Below are 6917 nucleotides of genomic sequence, written 5' to 3' on the forward strand. Positions count from 1 at the left end.
TCATATTTCTTGAGAATAAACTTCTTGAGTCCCGCTTTTTATCATCATGTCAACACTGTAATCATGTCCAGTGCAGGCCAAAAATTTCTCCAGTTAACCCTGTGCCAGCGGCGGCCCCCTTATCCCAGCAAACTTCCGAACCTCATCTGCCCACCTGCCCTGATCCTCTCTGCTGTGCTTGCATTCTCTCTGAATCCAGCCCGTTACCCTAATGATAATTGGTCATCTTGCCTTCATGCTACATGCGCTGCCCATATGCCTGTTCATAGGAGGCTATGGCCTGTTCTGTGCTGCGGATAGGCGGCGGCGGGGAAAGTGCGGTGAATTCTCTAAGCCGCCATCGCGTTGTAGTTCGTATCGTATTTTATCAATAATAGCGCAAACTGCGCATGGCGATTGCAGCTGTGAAAAAGTAATATGCTACAATTTAAAAATAATTAACTTATTTTTCATGCCACACCAAGCCTGCTACTAAGTACAAAAAAGAGACGATACAAAATATGTGACAGTTGCGCACATCCGCACGAGGCTAGGTTCAGCCATGGTGGCAGTGGTAGAGCGCAGGGCGTGTGCGATTTCAATCGTGTTCCGTGGGAACATTGTGTTTGAAGAACCTCGACACAGAATTAATTATTCTCTTATTATTGCTGGCGAGATTGTTCAACCGTTCTTTCCTTGATGGAGCTGAAGGAAGACAGTTTGCTTGCTTTTACTACTCGGCGAAGTGGACCCGTCAGTACGAATTAGGACTACAAGTCGTTTTCACCGGCTGGGATCGTGACCTTTCTTGGTGCGTACTCAGTCTCAGTTTACTCATTGAAGTGTATTTTATGCTATTTTTGCGTTCGTAATGAAAAAATTCTAACGCATTTATCGGCACGTTATATTTTTACGCTCACTCGTTTGGCTGTTTTCGCCAAACTCGCTGTGTATTGAAACAAAGGCTGGTGATGTATGCAACTGGCCTCTACTACCGAAATGTGGGCATGCGTTCGGATGGTGTGCCGAAGTGCGTGTGCAAGCACACTCCGCTCAGCACGACTGCCTTTTAGTGCTGCAAGGGCAACCTTTCACGCTTCATAGACTTGCGTCGGTAAAAGTGGCGTAAATTATTGGGTTTGTTTGTTGTGGTTGCTGTGCCATTCTCTTGTCACCTGTAAAAGTGAAAAATTATGCTTTCTTTTGCAGCAACCCTGGCCTATTGGGCTCGGCAGAAGAGTATTGATGCCACCGCAGCTGTTAACCTGACGATTATGCTCAACGAGAAGATTCAGTGAAAGCGCCGAGCGCAATAAAATACTAACGCACTAGGAAGTCATCTGCAGTGTTTTGGGCTCCCATGACGGCCATGTACTCGCTTACTCAACTGTATTTGAGCTAGCTGGAGTGCTTGGACGTCCCGACGACTCCATAGGGAAGTCTGTGGCTGGGATGCAGTAGGTCTCCGTTCCATCTGGAATTGTAACAGGTGTCAGCTGCATCTCGTATTGCAGCTGGTTCCAGTCTGGAAATGTGTCTCTTAAAACAGTAGGACTGGAACCAGTTAGAAATTTTCACCTGGATATTGATCTATGTATAGTCATATTCTCTTTATATAGACGTCTAGGCTACGTAAACACGTTTTGGCGGGCTAGTTGGTTAAGCATCTTGAAGAAACAGCGCGAAGACGAGCACAAAAGACAAGAAAATGGACGACACAGCGCTGACTAACAACTGAGGGTTTATTGCTGATCACACAAGTATAAATACATAGATGTCGGCAGAGAGGGAAAGGTATACAAAGTGCAAAACAAAAAAAAAACAAAAAAAAAACAAACCATAAATGTGACATCAGCAACAGAAGCGCGCTAGAAATCAGCGGAGATTATCAGCCCCCAGGAGTGACAGCTCTTTTTCCAGTAGTGTTAGCGAAGGAGTGCTTACACATGCATTTCCCTGCTTGAATATGTTGTAGGCCTCGATAATTTCCCTCGCAGTTTTTTCCCGATTTTTGGCAATGACCTTGGTTTCATGATATAGCGGTGCGCACTGTTTTTTATCTGTCTTTGCCCATTCACAATCCCGGCAATGAATGCCGAGGTGACCAGAAACTACTTTTGACACTTTATAGCTGTGTTCGCTCAGCCTTTTATTGATACATCATCCCGTCTGTCCAACGTACTGCCCTCCACAGGGCAGAGGGATGTTATAAACAACCCCCTTATCACAAGGGACGAAGCATGACTGGTGCTTAGTTGTGCACTTCGCCAATTTTCCTTTGATCTCATTAACAGATCGGCACAAACCAGCCAGACGATCAGGCGCGGAAAACACAACATCGACACCTGCTTTTTTCCCCACTTTTTTCAGGGAGTGTGAAATTCCATGTAGACTGCACTCCAGCGTTTCACTCCAGGTAAAAAGGTTGCTCTCGGCAGGGTACCCCCTAGAACTTATCACGTCAGTAGCTGAGTCGGCCCTAAAGAAGAGCAAGTCAGAACCAGCTACACGAGACGGCCAGGAATCGGACAACAACCGCAAACGTGTCGCTGTGATTCCATATCTACATGGAATTTCACACTCCCTGAAAAAAGTGGGGAAAAAAGCAGGTGTCGATGTTGTGTTTTCCGCGCCTGATCGTCTGGCTGGTTTGTGCCGATCTGTTAATGAGATAAAAGGAAAATTGGCGAAGTGCACAACTAAGCACCAGTCACGCTTCGTCCCTTGTGATAAGGGGGTTGTTTATAACATCCCTCTGCCCTGTGGAGGGCAGTACGTTGGACAGACGGGACGATGTATCAATAAAAGGCTGAGCGAACACAGCTATAAAGTGTCAAAAGTAGTTTCCGGTCACCTCGGCATTCATTGCCGGGATTGTGAATGGGCAAAGACAGATAAAAAACAGTGCGTACCGCTATATCATGAAACCAAGGTCATTGCCAAAAATCGGGAAAAAACTGCGAGGGTAATTATCGAGGCCTACAACATATTCAAGCAGGTAAATGCATGTGTAAGCACTCCTTCGCTAACACTACTGGAAAAAGAGCTGTCACTCCTGGGGGCTGATAATCTCCGCTGATTTCTAGCGCGCTTCTGTTGCTGATGTCACATTTATGGTTTGTTTGTTTTTTTTTGCACTTTGTATACCTTTCCCTCTCTGCCGACATCTATGTATTTATACTTGTGTGATCAGCAATAAACCCTCAGTTGTTAGTCAGCGCTGTGTCGTCCATTTTCTTGTCTTTTGTGCTCGTCTTCGTTCGCGCTGTTTATTCAATAGACCTTTCCGCAAATTCCGCCGCGCCACCAAGCGGCCGCGCAAAGCACTCTGGGAAAACGGAGCGCCGCGGCGCCCGCAGCGCCGCGCTCGCGTCTTTTCGTCCGTCTCTCCGACTGCGCCTGCTCACCGGAAAGCCTTCCTCTGCCATCTCGTCGCCATCGCTGTTTCTTATACCTGTGCTACATGGGAACGTTCGAATGACATCTGAGTCGAATGCCATTCGAGAACTGGAATGACATTCGGACTCGACGGACGCGCGCGGTGCTACACGAAACCTTCCAAGCGCATTCGAAAGCCTAGCTCGTTTTCAGTGTACAACGATGACGACAGCGGTGGTCACACTGCTCCGACAACGACACTAACACGGTCAACAGCAGCATGTGATTATAGTGAAATATCTAGTTTACTATAATATGATTGCAGTGGGACACGTTTTTCAGGCCAACGACACCGACGAATCCGATCGGCGGACGGTCAGCCTTGTCGGCGGCTGAGCGAAAGCACGGTGATGAGGCGGCGGTGCAAATATGTTCGCGCTTCTAAATGAGCGAAACGAACGGCCATATTTCACATGTGCAAACCTGAACAGTCACCAGCGATAAGCGCCTGCCAAATTAATTTCAGTCGACGATGACTCCCTTCCCTTCCGCGACGACTAGGCCTAGCGAGTCCGTAGGGTATACGATCTGTGATTGCGGCGGTCGTAATGAGCGAATCACTAGCTTTAGCGAATGAAAATGGTCACCGAGTGTAGCTTTGGCAATAGTGACCTGAAATTAATTATTGCTTACATCGCTGGGCACGCATATGACGAACGTGAAACGCTGGTGTGACCCAGACTGCCGAGCTGTGCTTTACGGCCAGCAGCAGTCGTCGCCGTCGCTAGCTTGTGGATAACAAGTTAGGCCGTTTCAATTAAAGCGAACGGTATGGATAAAGTAGTTTAAAATAAAGTACTGGTCACGTCGGAGGAAGCCGGGACAAAAAACGAGAAGCGCCGGTCCTGCGCGATGTCAACAGCCCGCGGTTAAGTGTTTCTCAGGCGTGCGATCGCATCATCGCTTCCCACACATTATCGCACTGCGTAAACAAGCACGGCTACAGCCGGTAATAAAGAAAACAGGTTGATTAATAGAACTAAAGCGCCGATTGTGTTTTATGCCATGAGAACGAGTACTAACTGTTCGTACGCACCGATGTAAACAACAGTATGAGTGCAGTTGTCCTCATGGCGCACTCCTGGGTAAATTTCATGCTGACGCGGTAAATGTTCACAGCTGTAATATATAATCTTCAAGCACTCCCTTAGACAGAACACGATCTATTTGTTAAACGTGACTCAGTTGGTTGACACAGTAAGCGAATGTTGGTTGACACAGTTGGTTGACACAGTAAGTCGAATGTTGCGTTCCGCGCGGCCACGGATCACCAGCCGAGCACCAGCAGACGCAAAGACCGGCGTTCTCCCAATGCATGTATACACAGAGCCCTCGCCGCTCATGTGCCCATGGTGGTGGTGAATAACTTTATTCATAAAAGCCCCCTCCCCCCCCCCAAAAAAAAAACAAAAAAAAACGAAAATTATGCAGCAGCATTACGGGCGGCCTTCAGGCTGCCGGTTGTGGCGTCCTGGCCGTACCTAGTCGCGACGCCCTCTGCCCCGGTCACCAGCCGAAGTTGGAGATTCGCATGTGCCCATTGCTCTGCGTAATCACAGCAGGCGTCCGTTCCGCATACACTCGGTGTGGAAAGATCGTGGAGAGACGATCCATGTATCCCTTGCGCCCGCTAGTGTTGAAATGCGTACCACATATTTTGTGGTGTTTCGAAGGCTTCCACAGGGTAAATCGCCCTTGCGAACCTTGCCGATTTATCCTGCGCACCCATTCTAGCTTCAGCTTCTTGTCCTCGGGGAATACGTGGTATGAAATGTTAATGTCCTTTCTCGTGTTGTTACTACAGCTGGACACGCAGCACCTTTGACCGCCACCGCGATTCTAATCTGCAGACATGTCGAATGTCTAAAAAAATCCCCACATAATTGCAGAAAGACTAAGAGATAACCACCACAGCAGTGCGCTGCAACATTTACAACGCGCGCGAGAAGACGCACAACGCCTGAACACGGCGGAACAACACAGCAACACGCTTGACAGCAGACGACGCGGGCGGCGACCGCTCCTTTCTCCCATCATGCTTTGCGCGGATCCGCTAGGGGATGGCGCGGCGCTGCAATTTGTGGAAAGGTCGATAGGCTACGTAGACTGGGCGTACTTACATGTTCACAAATATCTGATAAATGTAGAGCGTGATGTCTGCAGTACGTACCTACAACGTGAACTGGACCCCAATTTTCATGTTGTAGGTATGTAGATTTTTCGTAAACGGTACTAATATGGATGTCTAATGGAGGTGTCTAATGTCCAGCGTAAATATCTTGCTGATGTCTATGGTACGTTTTATGGTTTACTGGGTAAAGGTGACGACGTTCACCGTATTCTGCAGCGGGATTCGGACTCTCTCGAGAAACTTCATCTGGCTGTCGCCAACGCGCACGCTGCCGGCATGGGCGTCCGGAGGGGGGGGCAAGGGGGGGCGGCTGCACCCCCCTGGAAAATCACTCACTCGAACCGTGAGTGATGGCCGCACGCCAGGGGCGGTGGTGCGCTCAGTCAAAAGGGTAAAAGCAGCCCCGCATGGTCACATCTGCGAAATGCCGCGTCCGGGCGTGCGTCGTTCCGCCGTTTTCAAACCACGCCATCGTTAGATCTACTGAAGGGCGACCTGTTCCAGACATACAGCGGCACCGGCGAGCATGTGTTTCGAGCCGCCTTGAGATGGGTGTCTGTTTCTTTGATCTCTAGAGAGATAGCGACACGGAGGCAGACAGTGCACGGGGCATCTTGTTTTCGCCTATCGTTACGCCGGTCACCGATGAATTCTTAAGGAGGGAAGGTAAAATCAGCCGTGTCCACCCCCGCTTTGTCGGGCTGCTCAGGGGCAAGCGGGCGATGAGTTGGCGCCGCCGCCGCTCGCTGTCTCCTCCGATCCACGGGTAGCGCAGTTCGGTAGAAGCGCCGCTTTCAGAATCTCCGGCAAAGGGGATTAGCTGCTTTTGTTCACGGCGACGCAGTCTCCCGAGGCGCCCCCACACCAGCGTTCTTTGCGTCTTCTGCGAAAACCAGCGCCTTTGGTCAACGCAGCCCGATGGCGCCTGCCTGGCTCGCCTGTCACCTCTGGCTGGGCCTCAAATCACAACAGCGCCCATGTACTGTGCGTGTCAGTGCATGGTAAAGAGACCCAGGTGGTCGACATTACCCGGAACTCTGTACTACTCCATCCCTCATAGCCTGAGTCGTTTTGGGGCTCTGAACCCCATAAAAACACAAAAACAAATTTTCCGACTGGAGTGGCGAGTGTCCCTTCCCCTCGGAAGTTGCGCGGCGTTCCTTTCACCCCCAAAGTGCGCATTCGGGGATACTGCGGCAAGTAAGCCCTTGCACGTGTGCGCGCCTCTGTGTTTGTGCTTGGGTGTTTTTAGTGGCCGGTTGTCAGCGAAGCTGAGAACAACCAAGACAGCGGACGAGAAAACGACGAGCGGAGAGCAGTGTGTGTGCGGTTGCTCGACTGTGCGGATGCGCAAGCAAGATGGAGCGAG

General features: G+C 49.9%; 1 long non-coding RNA gene across 1 annotated transcript; it reads left to right on the plus strand.

The window, feature by feature from the left end:
* The first annotated feature begins 338 nt into the window (after positions 1-338).
* On the plus strand, positions 339-1314 carry LOC149349313 (uncharacterized). Its single transcript, XR_016289406.1, has 2 exons — positions 339-790; positions 1189-1314. It is a non-coding gene; the product is annotated as an uncharacterized LOC149349313 (long non-coding RNA).
* The last annotated feature ends 5603 nt before the right edge of the window (positions 1315-6917 follow it).

Source organism: Amblyomma mixtum, chromosome 3 (genome assembly GCF_055824585.1).
Source record: "Amblyomma mixtum isolate Tamu chromosome 3, ASM5582458v1, whole genome shotgun sequence".
Lineage (NCBI taxonomy): Eukaryota > Metazoa > Arthropoda > Arachnida > Ixodida > Ixodidae > Amblyomma > Amblyomma mixtum.